At 32.6% G+C, this 20,828-nt stretch overlaps 1 protein-coding gene across 4 annotated transcripts in view; it reads left to right on the top strand.

The window, feature by feature from the left end:
- Window positions 1–7,358: 7,358 nt before the first annotated feature.
- LOC115876003 (A disintegrin and metalloproteinase with thrombospondin motifs 9) overlaps window positions 7,359–20,828 on the top strand; it is a 324,094-nt gene continuing 310,624 nt past the window's right edge. For all 4 annotated transcript variants that reach the window (XM_030891658.1, XM_030891657.1, XM_030891659.1 and 1 more), the window contains exon 1: window positions 7,359–7,579. The gene's annotated coding sequence lies outside the window, so the exon portion shown is untranslated. The remainder of the gene's footprint in view (window positions 7,580–20,828) is intronic.

Raw genomic sequence — 20,828 nt, 5'->3', positions numbered from 1 at the left:
GTATTATTGTTTTTTTTAACTACACATCTTTAAGCTTCATACTCATTACGCGCTGAATCTGCAGTTCGTTCAATGAGAAAAACTCCAGGAAAAAAAAACACGTGATCAAGAAACACGAAAACCAAGAAAAATCTCAGAAGGCATGCTTAAACAACAATACCTATTTTTTTATCTCAACATAGGTGGCTTTGTCAAAGTTGATTTTGTCTTGTTTACTTTATTGGTTTTGAGACGCTTCTTTGACTTTTTGAAGTTGTAATTTGCATAATTTTGAGATTTTAGAACTAAGTTGGTGTTTTTAAGTATTTTGGGGTAAGTTCATAATATATTTACGTTCCGCGATTATACGGAAGAAAGTTTTGATAGAAAAAGGCTATCTCGGCTATCTTTTAAATGTTTCGTGAAAATTATTTTTCTTTTGTAAGACTGGATTTTGTAACTTGTCAAATACAGGATTTATTCGATTTTCGAAATACGAATAAGTTTTTATTATGAGCAATCCTTTTATCTAAAGAGCTATTCCAAAATTGGTTGCCGAGCAATGCCAAGAGCTTCAAAAATGATTTTTTAGAGACAATATCAGTAAATAAAAACGAAGTGTTTTCTATAGGCCTATTCTTTTGCCTAAATTTTCTAAAGTTTTGAGCTGGCTATGTGTTTGAGATTAATATCTTTTCGAAATTTCTGTAAAGTATTTAATAATAATCAGCATGTTTTTTTTTAAGTTAAAATCTACGCAAACAGATAATACAGGGTCCGGCAATAGTGCGTCGGGCACCTGGAGCTCCTAGAATAAAAAACTTGGAAATTTTGTTCAAGTTCATAGCTAAAGTATGTACTAGGATGTATTTCAGGAAAATATTTTAACTTCTATAGGATGGCTCAAAAACACGTGTGTGGATCGGCATAATTTTTTTAAACGGAACACCCCGTATATTGCATTTTTGGCTTCCTTTTAGATCACTTTATATAATCCTAAGATATGAGTAAATATATTTCAGTAGTTTCGGAGATATTAATAAATAAATAAAAAATATATATTTTCAGCCTTTCTTAAAAAAAATATTAAAAATAATAGAACTGTCCTAAAATCAACACTATAATATTAGGTATTTACTTTAGATGGTCTGTACTTACTTTGCTGTAGGTATGGAAATCGTAAATCATACAGGATGTTCAAAATTCTACGCTAAACTTTTTAAAATATAAAATAATTTTTTTCGTTTTTTTTAAAGCGAAACAACCTGTATTATTTTTTCAATAGATGGAGAATTAAAAATGAAATAATTGATAGATAGATGCAGAATTAAAAAATAAATACAAAAAATGTTCATTTTTTAACTCTTCGTCTAATAAAAAGTAATATACCGGGTACTCCATTTAACAAAACACAGAAAAATTATTTTATATTTTAGAAAGTTTGGCGTAGAATTTTGAACATCTTGTACGATTTACGATTACCATATTTACAGGAAAGTAAGAATAGACCATCTAAAGTAAATACTTAATATAGTTTTGATAACAGTTCTTGTATTTTTAATAATTTTTTTAATTAGGGCTGAAAAATATATACAGGGTGGACCGAATTGTATTCCAGAAACTTCCGGAGCATATTCTGCAGATAAAAAGAAGTAAAAAACTTCTTATAAATGTATGTCCTAAAATGCTTAGTTTCGGAGATACAGGGTGTAGAAGTTTCATTTTTATTTCGATTTTTTCCAAATAATTTCTGAAGTAACGTCAATATTTGGATGAAAATTGGTGTCTGTTAGTTTTTTAGCATGAGAAATTTGATTTTGATGTCATTATGACTCCTATTTGTAGAGGGCGCCACCTACATGTGTTTAAACTGTTTTGAAGAGTAATAACTTTTTGTGTGTACCTATATAGAACTGCTGAGTGCAAAAATATACATTTTCGTATTTTTTTACGTAAAAAATGTCTCTTGGTAAAAATCGTTACGAGCAACCCTTCTCGAGATATTTAGAATGTAAATACATGTCATTATTGACAAAAAATAAACATGTTGAGTAGATAGTTAATTATTAAATAAATTTGGAAAATTTTTATTTTTTTAAATTAATCATAAAATTTTCTTTGAAAATATGATGATTGATGATGGTTTGGCACAAAAACATTTCAAATTTATGATTTCCATCTATTAACTATTTAGTCAACATGTTTAATATATGTTAATGATGACAGGTATTGATAATTTTGATTTCAAATATCTCGAGAACTATTACTCGTAGCGATTTTTATTAAGAGATCTTTTTTACGATAAAAACGTCGTAAATGTATATTTTTTTAATTAGTAGTTTTATACAGGTACGGACGAAAAGTTATTACTCTTCAAACCAGTTAAAAATATGTAGGTGGCGCCCTCTACAAGTAGGAGCCATATTGAGAATTTCTCATATCAAAAAACTCCCAGGCACCCAATTTCATCCAAATATTGATGTTACTTCAGAAATTATTTGGAAAAAATCGAAATAAAAATGAAACTTCTACACCCTGTATCTCCGAAACTAAGCATTTTAGGTCATACATTTATACGAAATTTTTTACTTATTTTTATCTGCAGAATATGCTGCTGAAGTTTCCGGAATACAGTTTGGACCACCCTGTATTTTTGATTAATTTATTAATATCTCTGCAACTGTCGAAATATATTTACTCATATCTTAGGATTATGTAAAGTAATCTAAAAGGAAGCAAACAATGCAATAATATACAGGGTGTTTCATTTAAAATAAATCATCCAGATCCACTTTTTTGAGCCACCCTATAGATAGAAGTTAAAATATTTTTCTGAAATACATCCTGGTACATACTTCAGGTTTGGTTTGGTTAGGTTTTTTATTCTAGGAGCTACAGATGCCCGACGCACTATTGCCGGACCCTGTATATCAATAAATTGAAACATCCTGTATAAAACAATGCAGAATAAAATTAAAATAATTTGGCGAAGGCGCCGGGAAATGACGATCCTTTAATAATCTAAAAAATATATAGTAAGTATAGCAAGCCGAATAGAATAATATACAGGGTGGTCCGAACTGTACTCCGGAAACTTCGGCAACATATTCTGCAGATAAAAATAAGTAACAAAAGTTCATATAAGTGTATGTCCTAAAATGCTTAGTTTCGGAGATACAGGGTGTAGAAGTTTCATTTTTATTTCGATTTTTTCCAAATAATTTCTTAAGTAACGTCAATATTTACTAGATGAAAATTGCTGTTTGGGAGTTTTTTGACATGAAACTTTTGATTTTGATATCAATATGACTTCTACTTATAGAGGACTTATACAGGACTTATACTTATACAGGTACGGACGAAAAGTTATTACTCTTCAAACCAGTTAAAAATATGTAGGTGGCGCCCTCTACAAGTAGGAGCCATATTGAGAATTTCTCATATCAAAAAACCCCACCAAATTTCATCCAAATATTGATATGTTACTTCACAAATTATTTGGAAAAAATCGAAATAAAAATGAAATTTCTACACCCTGTATCTCCGTAACTAAGCATTTTAGAACATACATTTATACGAACTTTTTTACTTATTTTTATCTGCAGAATAAGCTGGTTCGATCTTGGGGCACCAGGGGGCACCCCATTGTATTTACCCCTTACTTCTTTGTAGAAGTGGACCGACTAACTCTTGCGGCGAAGTTGGAGTGCCAAACACCAACCGTTGAAGGGTTGGATACGGAGGAAGAACATCTGTTGTCAGAGGAGGATGGGAAATAGCCTGCCCCCATATAACAGGTGAGCAGGCACCCAGAGTAGGATGACTTTATTTTTTTTTGTCTAATTTGTTGAGCTTCTCTAGGCATTCTTTGACCAACTTTGAATTGATGGTTACTGAGTTGATCGCGTTTAGTGCTGCTTGACTATCGGATAAATGGCTATTTCGAGTTTTCGATAGTTCTTATCTAAGGTAAATTGTATGCATCTTTCGATAGCGTAGAGCATAGAGTTCTGCCTGAAGGATGCTGGGGTAGGTGCCCATTGTATTTAGTTTTTCTGTCCCTGCTTTGGTTTTGGAAGCATCAATATACCACTACGTTATGGTATGGTCTTTTACATGCTGAGCAAAGGTTTCTTCCTTTCAATCTCTTTTATTACTCAATACTACAGTGAGGCGAGGTGTTCCTCAAAGTTGTAAATTCTTGGTATGTCATCCACTGGGAGTTGGATAAGTGGAATTTTCTTTTTGAGGGTGTTCCAAGCCCCTGACCTGAAAATTCTCCCAGTACTGTTTCCATCAATTACCATTCTAATCATTGTCGCATTGGCATAACTACCGACGACAATTTGCAGTGGTGTTATGTCCAGGATGACCTCCAATTGCTGCTGTTGGACATGTTATCATGGCATCTGTAATGCAGATACTGCCAGTCTCTGTACTTTGCACAGGTTTTGCCTTGCTGTACTTTGCTCTAGTTTTGTGTACCAAGCAACTGCTCCAAAGGTAATCATGGGTCTTACCATCATGGTATAGATTCAGCGCAAATTCAAACCAAACCAAACTAGTCTTCTGCATATCATGAGAGCCTTTGTCGCTTTGCTGGTAATGTTCTTAATATGTCTGTTCCAGAGAAGTTAACTGTCCAGGGTTATTTCTAGATATTTCACTTCCTGCGATGGCAGTATTTCTTTTCCATCTAGATGGATTCTTTTCAAGTTTTTCAGACTTCGCTTTTTGGTGAATGGCACTACCGCGGTTTTGTCTGAGTTGATGCTCAGCCCGACAGTCCTGCACCATCTCTCAGCCATGCGGAGCCCTCTTTGGATAATATCACACAGGGTTGTACAGTTTTGGTACCTATCTCAGTGATATATGATATGATATATATCTCGGGGATATAGGCGAGGGCAAAAGCGACGACCTAAAAAAACGGCTACTCTGCAAACAATTACACATCGAGTTGGCGAGTCATCAACTTGAGGGAGGAGGGCCATAGTCAGGTCCTCACAATAGGAATTGACCTCAAATCCAAGGAGACAATAGAGAAAGATGGACATATCCTCTATTATAGATACGGGACAACACCGGTATCACGGTCCAAGGAGATACCAAGTTAAAGAGGTGGAGAAAATGAAGACAGGTCCTCCAGCCTCCACCTCACGGGTTCCTCAGCCGGTGGCAAGCTCCTGGACTGTGAAGGGCGACACGGATTGCCAAACTCCAACCGTGGAATGGTGTGTACCCTCGGAGGAAGAACGGTTGTCAGAGGAGGATGGGAAATACCCTGTCCCCTCTAGAACAGGGGTATGATGGGTTATAGACTGTGTGATGACTCAAGGAAGGGGAGCACAATAGATCTTTAGTCGCAGTGAATAACGAAATAGATCTTTAGTCGCAGTTTGTAGAATGTAGAATGAGTAAGAAGGGGGGTTACCCTTCTTACTCATTCTACATTCTACAAACAATTACACCTCGTAAATCAAGGGAAATATCACAACATAAACGAATTAAGCTGAATTAAAAAATATTATGGAATAATATTAAGCATAAGTTCGTATTTTTTTTACTTTGTGAACTATATAATATTTAGTTTATAATTTGATTAGCGCTTTCCGGGATAGTATAATGAAATTCCGGGATTCGGAACAAATTACCTAAAACAGTGATTTTCCCGGAAATCCCGGACGCTTGACAACTAAGGTCCTACCGAGATCTCGGTCTTGGTCTCGGTATATAAAGGCCAAGATTGGCTAATAAAGGCCAATACATGGCCGATTTTTTAGCGTATTGCTCCACTTATCGATGTGTGGATACAAATCGAATGCGAAATACGTGTCCGAAGTCGAAAAAGATAAAAGAACGGATCATATCTGATCCATATATGATCTGATCGAATCACGAAGGGGATTTCTTCTGGGACGGCTGAAGAATCGCCTTCGTATTTCTATGCGTAAACAATGATCGAAATATAAAAAATGTCTATACCTATGTGTCGGATTCATCTCTCCAAAAAATCCTGTATGGCTATTTCGCCACTGCAAGAAAATCTACAAAATAAAATAGTTATTTTATGTAAACCCTTCTGTGTTAATCCCAAACGGAAACTACTTGTCAGAAGTTAGGTTTAAATAATAAGGTTTTATTTTTTTTTAATATATAGGTTTTTTTAATTTAGGTTGTTCATGCATCTGTAGATGTTAGTAATGTATGGCAATCGCTTTTTTGATTTTAAAGAACATAACATAAATAAACATAACATACGTAAAAATTAAAAATAATCATACAGAAAGTTTGGGGCTTTTTGGTTTTACCTTACTAAGTAATTGTGATCAGGTAGTAATTGTTAACTTTGAAGTTTAACCTGATATAATGTCATTTTAACAGAACGTCAACGGTTTCTTGTAGACGTATCTGTTTTAAAAAAAGTACAGTGTTCTCAAATAGTTGAATAATTGAAATATTTTAAATAGTTTTTTTTCTTTATTCTTTGTATTATTTTGCTTCCGACGACGGAAAGAGATAAACTTTCCGAAACGTTAAGCATTTTTTTGTTAGTTAGGCAAATCTGTATGTTTTTAAAACTAACTTCTGACAATAAGTAGTTTCCGTTTGGGATTAACGCAGAAGTGTTTACACAAAATAACTATTTTATTTTGTACATTTCTTTGCAGTGGCGAAATACCCATATACAGGATTTTTTGGAGAAATGATCGAAATGTTAGATGTTAGTGTCTTATTAATGTAAGTTTTACAAATTTAACAGAATTGTGCTTTTATATGAATTACTGGTATATCTTACTAATAAGTAAAATTTTTGTGTGTTTTCATTCATCTCCATACAGAGTTCTAAAATCAGCAGCTTATAAATTTCCTGTCTGCACAAGGTCTGTACCACCAACACAAGCGTCTTTAGCAAACAATAACTATTTAGAAAGAATATGATAAAACACTGCATAATTTCAAAGGATGCAATGCTGAAAAATTATTTTTTTCGCCTATAACATAAACTAAAAAAGTAATTTTATAGTAATCAATCCCAATAAAACTGTTTCTGCATGAAAATACCTAACTTTTTTATTACATTATTATCATAATTTTTTTCATAAAATAAATTATTGAATAAATTTGCATCATGTTTGGTCTCGTTCTCGGCCGAGAATTTCTTTTTTTCTCGGTCTCGGCCGAGACTAAAAATCCAGGTTCGGTCGGACCTTACTGTGGACCTTACTGACAACCCTATCCGGAAGTATAAAAAGACATTACTGCTGTATAGTCTGTTTAGGCACAAGAGCGGGCGCCTAGCGTCGGGCGACCAAGTGGCGGTGGAACTTACAAATATAAAAATGATCATGGAGGAGCACCTCGCGAGCAATCGGCGACGACCCGCGCGTTGAAACGCGCTCCTCTGTAACCGTGGCCTCTGTATTCATTACGTAAATCTAAGACCGGCCGGCATATTTCGGGTTTCGCGGCTATTTCGCCTTTTTCTTTTCGGTTTTAGCGCGATTTGTGAATGAAAGTTTAGTTGATTCGTCTTGAAAAGACTTTTTACAGTGTTTTTGGACTTATTGCCTAGTTTGACTGGAGTTTGCGAATGACGGTGAGTCTGTAATTTGATTTAAAGTAATGTTCTGTTAGTATTAAATTTTATTGATAAAAATCCGTGTATAAGTACTCATAGAATGGAAATATTTATATGTAAATTATGATAATTATAAAGACAAATTTAAAAAATAATATATTTTAAATATTTTGTGAAAATAGTGAAATTGCTGGATATGAATTAAAAAAATTATGATTTTGCGGTTTATTTATAGCATATTATTCTTGCAAGAATAATTTAGACAATTTCTAATAATACAGAAAAATTATCAATTTAAAAAATATATGCTATGCTACTACCCACAATTAAAAAGTAATTAAGAGTCTAGATGATTGAGAGAAAATATTGAATAGTTTATATTGATTCACATAATATTACAACAAATTTTGGAAATTATTTTATAAAAAATTTTGTTCAAAAAATTACAAATTTTTATTTTTGTTTCGCGAAAAAAACCTAATAATCGTGTTTTAGGGGTCAAAATATACTACCACTAAAAATATTTCTATTTATTTTAAGACTCACCCTGTATAATATATCAACAATTGATTTCATAGATATGAAAAAAAAATCTGAACCAAACTTATTTAAATATATAAAACATGTAGAAAAATAATGAATGGACTTAATTAAAAAAAATAAAGAATGTTAAAAAAGTGTTTAATATATTCCGATAAAAAAAAGATAGTAAATGTCGAGGTAAATGTCTTTAGAAAAATAAAAATTGATATAATTTTTATAGTTCACTTTTAATATCTTTATTCATTATATTACATGGAATTTTAAACAGCATTTTAATTTATTAACAATTAATCTTATACATTTATTCTCAGTATTTTAATATTATCAATAACAATAATTACCCAAAAATTTGTTTCTGAATGGATGCTATCAAAACTTATCAGCCTTTATTTCATAATATACTAATATGCTTGGATTAAAACAGGCTATCCAAATTATTTTTATTAAGATTTTGATTGGCGTATTTCTTGAACATAATTTTTTTGTTCACTGGATATACAGGATGAGTCTTAAATTTGTGCAAATATTATTAAGGGTAGTAATCAAGGGTATGTTTCGACCCTAGAGTTAAGACTCACCCTGTATATATTTTTATACCATTAGGAAAAAAACGAAATCGCCTAAAAATGGATATTAAATTAATAAAAAATAGTGTTTACGATAAAAACCAATACTCTGTAGTACATAAAAAAGGCCGTAAAATCTGTTTTACCCGGCTGTATTATTTATAAACAAAAATTTGCTCCACTGGTCATTTTGCGAGCTTTTAATAGTTTTATTTAACGATTTCGCGAAACCCTACTATTACAAATCGGCGATATTCAGCCAGCACGTGTAAAGTAGTAAGAAAACTTTCAATTATACCAGTGCTAGATGCCTGATTTAAAATTTATATTAATTTAAAAATAGCTCTGTCCTTGTAATATTAAAATTTTCGGCTGGTAGTTTTGCGTTAAATATTCTTTACTTAAATATTGACTAGGAATAATAATTGGCTAAGTAATTAATACTTTTTTTTCGATGCTAAGGCTATTAGTATAAAATTAATAAGAAGATTAAAACGCGAATTAATTTATAACAGTAATTTTCTTCATTATTTAAGATTTTAATTCTTCTATTATTGTTATATTTCTGTTCTGTTTCATACAACCGTTATTCCGATTTGATTGAAATTTTGGCTGTCTATGTTTTGCTAAGTGCTTTAACATTTGAATTTCACAAAAATCAAGAAAATGTACAGGAAGGATGAAACATGTCACAGTTTTGTCACATCAAGCTATGGCTGCGCATAAAATCAATTAGGCTCTAATAATCTAGTGGGCGAAAATAATTTTTGAAAATTTATGTAGGTCTCAAAAATTATATTTGACAATAAGCTTCATAAAAAATTAATAAATTTTAATTTAATTAACGTTCGGGTTTATTTTTTATTGATGCCCTCTAACGGACAAACGAATCACTTTTGTATGAAGATACATTATGTGCAATTAACTTATTTTGATTCCAAAAATACGTAGTCCTTATATGTCTACGGAATATTGGAACTCCCTGTATATTTTGTCTATTTCAGTCTACTTTGGAAAAATCAAACCAAACCCAAATATTTTTTTCTCAAAAACTATGCTAACAAGTAATGCGGTGTGGCGTCTTTTCACATGAGAAAAAAAAATGTAGTAAATAGTAGAGGGACCATTTTACGAAAAGAAAATTTGTCGTCGGTAAAGTTGTAAAATATTTATACTAAACTTTATGTAGGGGTGGGGGTAGTTTTCACCCTTCCCGTACTTTTTCTTGGTTTTTGCGAAAGTCAAATGTTAAAGCACTTAGCCAAACATAGTCATTCAAACTTATTTTGATTTCAAAAATACGTCCACGGAATACTGGGACCTATAGTAATAAAGGATATGTTCTCTCATTATTTTTTCATACTTTTTCCTTTATAGCCAATGTTTTGCATTCTCTATAGGAAAATGATTGTATGTAGTTTCAAGACGGAGTTTTTTAAATTTGATTAATAGCTTGATATGTTTGATGTTTGTTTTTTAAATGTCAGTAGTATATTTAGATATTAGTAGCGCATAAACATATTTTATTATAAGAATAAGATCTGTTATATATTTAGTAATCACAAAATGCAATAAAATGTTTTTATTTTAAAGTATCAGGTGATACCCCAATAAATGCAAAGTCATGTAAAACTGGTTCAAAAACCTCAGCAATAAAATTTTGTCAATCGGCAATTAGTTTCGTCAATATGTTATTAGCACACCGAATTTGTCATAACCACCTACCTTTTTCTCGCTATTTTCCTGTACTATTAAAAAAAATTGGCAAGTAAATTTATACACTATTACCTTGCTATTATAATTATAGCGTCAAACGTAAATCGTATTCTGAAATAGTGTTAAGTACTAGAATTTTACAAATTTAGCTCACGGAAGTGAAAAGTTACAAAGAAACGAAATGAAGTTGTTAACTGTATCTAATTTGATATATTAGCAAAATTGTACTTTCTTTTTCACGTCAAAAGCTTCATTCAGAACCTCGAAATTAGCGGAAAAATATAGTGGATTCAGTTAGCGTAAAAGTTTGTCTCTTTAATTTCAATGTAATCATTCAAAGAGTTAAAATTAGTGGTAGTAATTTTCAATGAATAGGAACAATTAACAAACTTTTAACTTTTACCACTTATTAAACTTCAAAATTTGCATCATAGTCCAGTACTACTCTTCCAATGGTCTAAGACACTCGAAAAAGTTCCTCAGAAATTATGACCGAGAAAAATCAAAGGTTTTCCTTGATTTAAGTAAAAACAATCTTCGGGTATTGCCCACGCGGTTTCTAACTAGAACACTGTCTCCTCAACGAAAACCTCAGTAGGCTGAAGCTGAGAAACAACGGCGAATGCAGATTCTGTGGGGAAAATGGGGAAACAGCAGAACACCTTATCACTGATTGCGCCGAGACGACGACCGTTCGTTTCATGAACTGTGGTACGGCTGATGTCGAGGATGGAGAGCTGGCCTCTGTGGAGCCGTCTCAAATACTGGCTTTTGTTAAAGCCCTGAGACTGTATGATGAGTTATAACTCGTTATAATTCAAGAAAGGGGAATACACAATAGATCTGTAAGGTCGCGGTGATTAACTCCCCTCCTAGGCATTCTACATTCTACATTCTACATTCTACATTCTACATTCTACATTCTACATTCTACATTCTACATTCTACATTCTACATTCTACATTCTACATTCTACATTCTACATGCTACATTCTACATTCTACATTCTACATTCTACATTCTACATTCTACATTCTACATTCTACATTCTACATCATAGTTAAGGAAAGGACACTAAAAGACTCAAGTCTCGGCATAATTCGTCGACCATGACTTTTTAAGCAGACTGTGTACCTTTTGGGGAATATTGTAACACCGTGCATCGGGCTCGTAAAAGTGATCCCTAATGGCCGAAAAATCAGTTTTTCGTAAATATCTGCCAAAATACACAATTTGCAAAATTTTTCTGAGAATAAAATAATTACTTATAGAAATGGTCCATTTTTTACGTAGAATTAGTAGTTTTCGAGATATTCCGCCTTGAAGTTCCCTGAATTTTCTCCCCATGTCTTATCGCTCCGGAGATAGATTTCATAAGCGATCATTTAATAACTCGGCTAAAATTTAATATTTTCTTATGATTCAAAGCTCATTTAAAAGGTTTAAAAGGTAGAATCAACAGCTATCAGACACATTTGGAACTTGTTTGAAGTTTGTCATATTTCATAATAATAAAAAACCGGGCAAAAATTCCTTTTTACTTTTTATATTAGGAAATATTAGAAATATTTATTACTTATTACTTACTTTATACTAGGAATATTTATTATTATTTATTTTTATTATTAATAATAATATCCTATTTGTCACTATTTTTTTAATAGTTTTTCTTAGAGTCTCTTTAAGCAACTCAGAAAGTGTGAAGTATTTGTTTAAGCACATTTCAATAAAAAGACAACCATTCGTGCGCCTTTTCGAGGCCTTTTCCGCTTTTTTAGAATTTCCGGAAAGTATTGTAAACAAAACAAAGTTGCATATCTATACTAATATACATATAAAATCCTTAGGTGACTGACATATTGATTAATCACGATCCTGCTCAAACCACTCAACGTAAGAAGCTCCATTCTGGCATACAGATTAATTCTAGGGTGTAGAGGTTCGATAAGAAGGGATTTTTCGAAATTCCAGTTCCAAGAGGGTGAAGCCACCCCTCAAATATTACAATATTTTTTATTTAAAAAACGGTCAAGTTTTTGAAAAAAACGCTTAAACACGTATATTTTATGTTGTTTTTTATATATTTTAAGATTTTTATTGATTAATCACGATCCTTAAAGCTTAAAGCACTTGACGTAAAAAGCTGATTTTTGGAAAATAGATTGACTTTAGGGTGTAGAGGTTCGATAAGAAGGGATTTTTCGAAACTCGAATTCTAACTATCCCTCAAATATTAAAATATTTTTTATTTAAAAACCGGTGAGTTTTTCGGAAAAAACTCTTAAACACGTATATTTTATTTTGTTGTTTTACATATTTTAAGATTTTTTAAAAATTTATACAGGGTGTTTTATAAAATATGACCATTGAGTAATCACGATTCTGCTTAAACTGCTTGACGTTTAAAGCTGATTTTTGGCAAACGGATTGACTGTGGGGTGTAGAGGTTCGATAAGGAGGGGTTTCTTGAATCTCAAATTCCAAGAGGGTGAAAACGCCCCTCAAATATTACAATAATTTTTATTTAAAAAACGGTTTGTCTTTCGGGAAAACGGTTGGACAAGCAGAATTTATTTGGTTTTTTTACATAATTTGAATTTTTTAAAAAATCATACAGGGTGTTCCAAAAGTTGGGTAATTCCTTAACCACGATTCTGCTTAAACTGCTTGACGTAAAAAGCTTATTTTTGGCAAACGGATTTTTCGAAAGTCAAATTCCAACGAGATGAAACTACCCCTCAAATATTACCAAGTTATATAATATCGCCATATTGTTTTTTCTCATGCTGACATAAATGTGAGAAAATTCTATCCAGTTTGTATGTTAATGGAAATTCTTGCTTTGCTTTATCATCACCATTACAAATGATTAATTCGACGCGAACGAAGTCGCTGGTACACGCTAGTAACTTTATAAATAACAAACATCAATGAGGAGTTGGTAGTTAATGATACAAGTTCAAACTTACCTGCCATATCTTGCAACTTATCTTGAGTATATTGTTCTTGTCCAGTTTTCCGGATATAATGGACTACCTTCACCATTTGGTCTGAAATATCATCATCCAAGGGACGTCCTACGTCTCTAGATGGTTTAGGATCTGTGGATTTGTCTTATCAATCAATGATAGGTACGCTTACGAAATCTATCTCCGGAACGTTAAGACTTGGAAAGAAAATTCAGGGATCTTCGAGGCGTAATATCTCGAAAACTACTTATTCTACGTAAAAAAACGATAAGGACCATTTTTGTTTAAGCTTCATTTTTTATTTCAAGAAAAATTTTGTAAATTGCATATTTTAGCAGATGCCTTGGTCAGTTTCGCAAATATCTGCATTTGGAGGCAATTTTTCGGCCAAAGCTGGTCGAGCACGGTGTTACAATTTTTCCCCTAATACTACTCCCCGAAAGGTACACAATCCACCTGAAAAGTCCCTGTCGACGAATAAAGGTTGATTCTCACTATACCTTCCATATTAGCTCCTTTCCGTTTCCCTTCCGTTTACATAAAATAATATATCATGTAAATGAATAGGACAATGCAGATCAGAGATGACCATGAAATGAATATTGCTGTCATTTTATATGTAAAATTATATGGGGAATGTCATAGATCATCATTCCCAAGCCAACTGGACGCCGTTTTTTTCGATCATTCGGTGAGCGTTTAAGAGGTTTTTAACTACGAAAAAGTTAGGTACTTTCCAGCAGGGGCGGATACAGGAATTTATTGTAGGGGGGACCGAAATAAAAACTAATGTTGCTTTTTATGACGCCATTTTTAACTCAAAAGCTTAAAATATTAAGCTTAAAATATTAGTTAAATATAACCCAATTTATATATTTCAGGGGAAGGGCCGGGCCCCATGGGTTCCCCCTCTGTATTCGCCACTGCTTTCCAGTTAGGTTATTACTGCAGGCTTATGACACTTTCATCCTGTGATTTTAGACTAATTTACGTAAACAATTATGTAGTACTGGAAAAAATGATAAATCAAATCATCTTGTGATGTCTAGTCCCATGTTTAATTATGAATGAGTACGATAATTTCGTTGCTATACTCATTAATTTGCTTTCTAATTTTAGATAAAATAATCTTGCGATTTGTCTTAAACTGACTAAATTTAATGTACCATACTATTTAGAAAATAACAATTAACATAAAGATATAAACGTATTGTTTAAATAATTTCTGGCATTTAAAATACACTCACCGGCACGTAAAACGGGCACTATAAAATTTTATGTATTTTAAAGTTTTATATATTGTGTTCTAGTGGATCGATTTTGATGATTTTTTAAGCAATTTGTAGCTAAATTATTTGTCTTTTTAGTATCTCCTTCTAAACTAAAAATGAAAGTTTCCATCTGTCAATTATACCAGTGAAAACAAAATGTTGATATTTTGGTGAAATTTTGAAATACCCTGTGGAGCATGTTAAAAAAGCAAAGATTTTAAAAATAATTTTTGTCATCTAGATGTATCTTTTCTCGATAGTCTGTTTTTTGACTCATCTCAATAGCTTTATTTTTTGGAGATATTAGCCGTTAAAGAAGACACTTTTCGAAGAAGAGACGCATTTTTTTGTATTTTTTAACGTTAAAACCAGGCTTTTGCTTTTGGTCGTAGTCAACAGATCTGTAAAATAGTGATTATGATTTATGTAATGCCACTGTCTTTGAAAAATCGTTAATCGTATTATTATTGTCTTTTGGGCCGTTACTCTAGCAGATATGGTTTTAAGTTAAAAAGTTGATCACTACCATTATCATTTAAAACAGCAATAGTCGATACTTCATGACTTAAAACCATCTCTACTAGACTAAAGGTTAATAAACAATAATAATATGACTTTTTAACGACAGTGATTACAAAAATAGCATATTAAACAACGAGTTTCGAAAACGACGTTTTGCACAGGAGTTCGACAGTCTGTTGCCGCAGGCAAGAGCCACAAGTCGAACGAGTATACAAAGAAGTTTTCGAATGAGTTTTTTACGCAATTTTTTCTACAAATTAGTAGCAGACTCACTCAGTTTTTGCCACTTTTGTGAAATAATTTGCGATGTAATGATGACACTTTTCTGACGGCTGCGTTGCGTTTGGCGTTTCAGCTAAACATTGGAGGTTAAAAATGTTAAAATTGGCACATGTCGTGTGAAAAATGGCACATGTCGTGTACAAAATGACATATGTCGTGCGCTAAATCCTTAGCACACAACAGTTTGCAAAAAGCCAATTTCAGATCGAGTTTTCCGTGTGTCAAACTGCATTTTCTAGGCTAGTCGTAGAAAAAACTATTTTATAAAGTGTGTTTATGAGGACTCAAAATCAATGCTAAAATTTCTGTAAATCGTTACTGTCTTATAAGTAATATCTCCTCGAATATCTCCAATGTCTTATAATTAATAACTCCAATAAAAATAAAGCTATTTATAGATGAATGAAAAATCAAACTGTCCAGAAAAGACATACCTAGATGATAAAATTATTTTGATGTTTTTGCTGGTGCCCGGTGGCGTAGGGGTACAGGCTCTCGTCTACCAATCTCAAGGTAGTGGGTTCGAATCCTACACCCGGCATTTCATCAGCCGACTATTTTTATTAAATAAAAAAAGTTTGGGTACCTAGGTCGACTCAGCCTTAAATGAATACTTGGGATTCACAATCCTGAGGTAATAATAGGCGGTTGAAACGTAGTGCTAGCCACATTACCTTCCTTGTATACCGAACGGCTCTAGCATGGGAAGCTGTACCTTGCTACTCCCAACGCGTTGAACGCTATACCGTGCTGGCAACTGTTACTTTTGGGTCGGCATTTACATGTGTGCAAGTAAATCGCATAGGGATCTTATTAAGTCGGAGTGAGAGAAATGCGAACGACCGACGCGACGCGCGACGGTTTGCTGTTGCGGCGTTGCCGATATGCCTTTCCCTATCAAGTAAAGTAAAATCACGATCGCAAACCGCTTATTTTTAAAAGACTTTTTTTTCAAGAAATAACTAGATAAAATCATTAGACATGTTTCTGAACATCTGAAATGGAATTATAAGGATATCGTTAGGGTGTCATTTTTTTATAACGAGAAAACGTCAGTTATCGCGATAATTTAAAAACTCAACTTTTTAACACATAACAGGCCATAACTCGAGAACCACTTTAGATATTGAAACTTTTTTTATTTTCAAGATCGGATATTTTACAATATGTTTACATAAGAAAAATTCGATAAGGTTGTTTTTTCCATTCAAAAATTGTAAACAATCCATCCATTTACTGTTAGAGCATAGCAATTTTCAGCAATCGTGTAATTTTTTTTTATTGATAAAGATTTTCACATACTATCTACAAAGAAAATACAGCAGAAATATTAACAATAATAATAATCTATAATATTAACAATAATAATAATCTTGAAAAAACTACGATCTATTATTTCTAATCGATTTCGAGATATCGATTTTTGAATTCAGAGTTCTAATAGCGCGACCACTATCGTTCTAATAGCGCGACCACCACTCAATTCCACTTATTTTTACCAAAAATGCAAGTGTTTCTAGCTTGCACTTAAAAAAATTCAAGCTATAGGGAAAATTACAACGACTCGTTAATAAATAAACAAATTAAGTATCACGAGATGTAATTAAATTGTGAAGCTGAACGCATGACGTATATCTTTCCCTAGAACTTTAAGTACAACTTAACAAGTATTTCTAGAGACGTGAGAAATATAAAATAAGAGACGCCCCTCGATGCGCAATGGACAGCACACAAATTTGCTTTAATCAGATTTGTCGTAGCGTAACTGCATCTCTCTTCCGCCGAATGCGTTCTCTCTATCGTGTGCGCGACCGGTGCTATCCCCAAGTCTCTTCCTATATTTGTCAAACTGTACTGACAGAGGTATTGATTATTGATTGGGTCGACCGGTCAACTGCGACAAATCTGCTATATCCCCTTCCACGTCTCTTAGCGATGTGCACAGTTTCTCGGTTTATTTCATACGTTTGGCAACGTGTTTACTGTCCTCTCTTTGTTCAGTAAATTATAAACGCCATTGTACTCTTCTTACATACGGAAATCTCGACCCAAGACTAACCTTTGCCAGCCCTTAGTATACGGGAGCTATTATTATTATTAAGTTTATGCTTTGTTAACATATTCCACAGGATGTTTCAAACTTTCACCAAAATATCAACATTTTGGTTTCCCTCGTATAATTGACGGATGGAAACTTTCATTTTTAATTTAGAAAGAGATACTAAAAATTCGAATAATTTAGCTACAAATTGCTTAAAAATCATCAAAATCGGCCACTAGAACAAAATATATTAAACTTTAAAATACATCAACATTTTAAGGTGCCCGTTTTTCGTGCCGGTGAGTGTATTAATATTATATAAAAAAATATAGATATCAAAGAGCTTGATGCTTCTGAAATTTTTTTGAGTAGAAGAAACCCAAGTTTAGGTAAAGGATTATTAAAAATATAAATTGCGCTATTTATATATAGATATACCCTTGTTTTAAATCGTACTTTTTAGTGTTTTTGTTTTAAGACTTAAATTTTAAATTTAAATAATTGAATATTAATTTTAACACGATTTCATTAAAAATATAAATGATACTAATCTTTAATCAGCTCGATCTGTGACGAGCCTCATTACATGTACAGATTCACGTAATTTTTTATGATGGTATACGTAATTTTTTAAGATTTTATTTGGCTATCAATTTCGGCACTTTTATTTTGCTTTAGATAAGACTCTGTGACTCTGTTTGACTAATTTACGGCCTTGCCAACCTAGGCCGGATAACCTACTTGAATGGTTTGCTACTTTTTATATCTCAACTAGCTTTTTAGAATGAAATTACCTATTTTTTCATTTAAAATTAATCCGTTATCGATTACTATTGGATATTATGATTTAAGCCGTGCCTACATACCGGGTGGAGCATCGTCGTTGGAAACATATGAAATCGCTTGCAAATTTTGATCTGTCCAGATATTGACTCCCTTATTAATTTTACAGCGAAGTTGTAAATGGGTATTTAAAAGGTCTGCCTATGCTGAATACACATGTCGAATTTGAACAATTTTGGACACGCCGATTTTAAGTAATTTAGGAAAAATTACATCTATTTTTTGCCTCATTTGAACCAGTTTTAAATTACAAAAATACATTTCGGGGACACTGAGCTACTATAACATAGTAGTGTAGATAGCATAACAAATTACATGTGACAATGATAAAATCGTAGGTTGGTAACTTAAGGTTTGTTGACATTTGACTAGTTTTACATTGGGACCTGTTTTAGAATCAGATGCAGTTTTTCTTAAATTATATATGTATACAGGGTCATTGAAATGGTGTCCTGAAAATAGTAAAAAAAGTTCCTATAAGTATAGGGCGGAAAATAAACATTAAGGGAGTTAGGGGCCCTGAAAGGGTGAATTTCAAAAGCGCTTGTTTTGAAATTGTAAGCTTAAAAAACGATAAAATTTCGAAAAAAAATCGTCTGCCATAAATTTTAACCCTAAATCAAATGGTGATACTGAAAAATTATTTGGAAAAGCGGAAAGGGTAGTTTTTGCAAGGGTAGGGGGTTGTTTTGTGAATAACTTTTTTGAGGTTATTTTTTTTGCAACGTGGGTTCATTTTTTGAAAACTACATACTTTTCCCTACAAAAAAGGTATGCTTGTTGCACATCGCCCAGAGCGATTGTTTTCGAGAAAATTGAAGCCAAAGAGTTTGCTTTGATGGGTTGCTAACTGGTTAATCAACATAAACTTATGAAAGTTATGGCGGTTCAAAAGTAACCAAGTAACTAATTACCAAAATTCCTTATTAAAATAATGCATTCCTTAATTCATTCATAGTAAATGTTTAAAGTGACCACCATTCATTTCAATGCAGACATCTGCTCTTCTTCTCCAAGATCTGCGTACCCTGTGGAATATCCTTGGTGTTGTCCGAATTTGATTGGAACAGTCAATAATGCGTTGCCGTAGTTGCTCTTCAGTATTAATCGGCACTGAGTAAACCAAAACTTTCAAGTGGGCCTAGAAATAGAAATCTAGTGGATTATTTCGTTTTTAAAGCAATAAGATGTTTTAAAAATCATGAAATTTTGATTTCCGCCATAACTTTCATAATATAATCATAATAAGTTTATGTTGATTAACCAGTTAGCAACCCATCAGAGCAAACTCCTTGCCTTCAATTTTCTCGAAAACCATCGCTCTGGGAGATGTGCAACAAGCATACATTTTTTGTAGGGAAAAGTATGTAGTTTTCAAAAAATGAACCTGCGTTGCAAAAAATAACCTCAAAAAAGTTATTCACAAAACAACTCCATACACTTGCAAAAACTACCCTTTCCGCTTTTCCAAATAATTTTTCAGTATCGCCATTTGATTTAAAGCCAAAATTTATGGCAGTGGATTTTTTTTCGAAATTCTATCTCGTTTTTTAAGCCTACAATTTCAACCCCTAACTCCCTTAATATGCATTTTCCGCCCTCTACTTATCGGAACTTTTTTTTACTATTTTTAGGAGTACTATCACCTCCTGATTTTTTTACACCAGTTCAATGACACTCTGTATAAAGCTTCATTCAGATCGTTGAAATTAGTAGAATAAATTAGTGGTTTCAATTAGCGTAGAAGTTTGTTCCTTTAATTTCAATGTAAGCATTCACAACGTCAAAATTAGCGGTAGTCATTTTCAATTAGTAGAAAAAGTTAACAAACTTTTCCACTGATTATACTTCAAAATTTATGAAGAATGTCATTTTGGCCTTTGATTATATCATCCGTCAGGAGAAATCGTGGTTAAAAATCAAAATTTGATTGTTTTATAAGCTAAATATTAGGCTTTCTCTATGGATACAACTGACTACCCTAAGCTGTTGCTAGGATATTTTATTAATTTTAATTGTGTTTTTTAGACATTGTGAATGATAGTAAACCAAAAAGTATAAAGTGTAATTGAAACCACTAATTTATTCCAGTAATTGTGAGGTTCTGAATGAAGCTTAAATGAATCCCCGTAACCAAACAAATGGTTGCCTAGCAATGGTGGGTCAGTTAAAAATCTTGGTGAGACACTGACCTACGGGTTACAGGTTCGCCAACACTTGTCTGGTCTCTGACAGTGAATCGGGAGATCGTCTGTATCTCCCGATTCACTGTCAGATAAAACGTAATGCAGAACGTTATGTGTAGCCGAACCTTTATATATTTTTCTACCATTTTCTTGAGATTTATAATTTGAGTTTGGGATAAATATGTTTATTTTTTAATTATTTTGAATTGTAAGATATGAAAAAATTATATAATATAAATATACGAATAGATTGTCTATCGTTAAGACCCATATTTTATAAATGGGATTTACTAAAGATAGCGTTTTAAAATATATCGGGGGCTTCGAA

The sequence above is a fragment of the Sitophilus oryzae genome, unplaced genomic scaffold (genome assembly GCF_002938485.1).
Source record: "Sitophilus oryzae breed Bouriz unplaced genomic scaffold, Soryzae_2.0 scaffold_1396_pilon_pilon, whole genome shotgun sequence".
Lineage (NCBI taxonomy): Eukaryota > Metazoa > Arthropoda > Insecta > Coleoptera > Curculionidae > Sitophilus > Sitophilus oryzae.
Note: the sequence above shows the minus strand (reverse complement) of the source record. Positions and strands in the feature narration are given on the sequence as shown.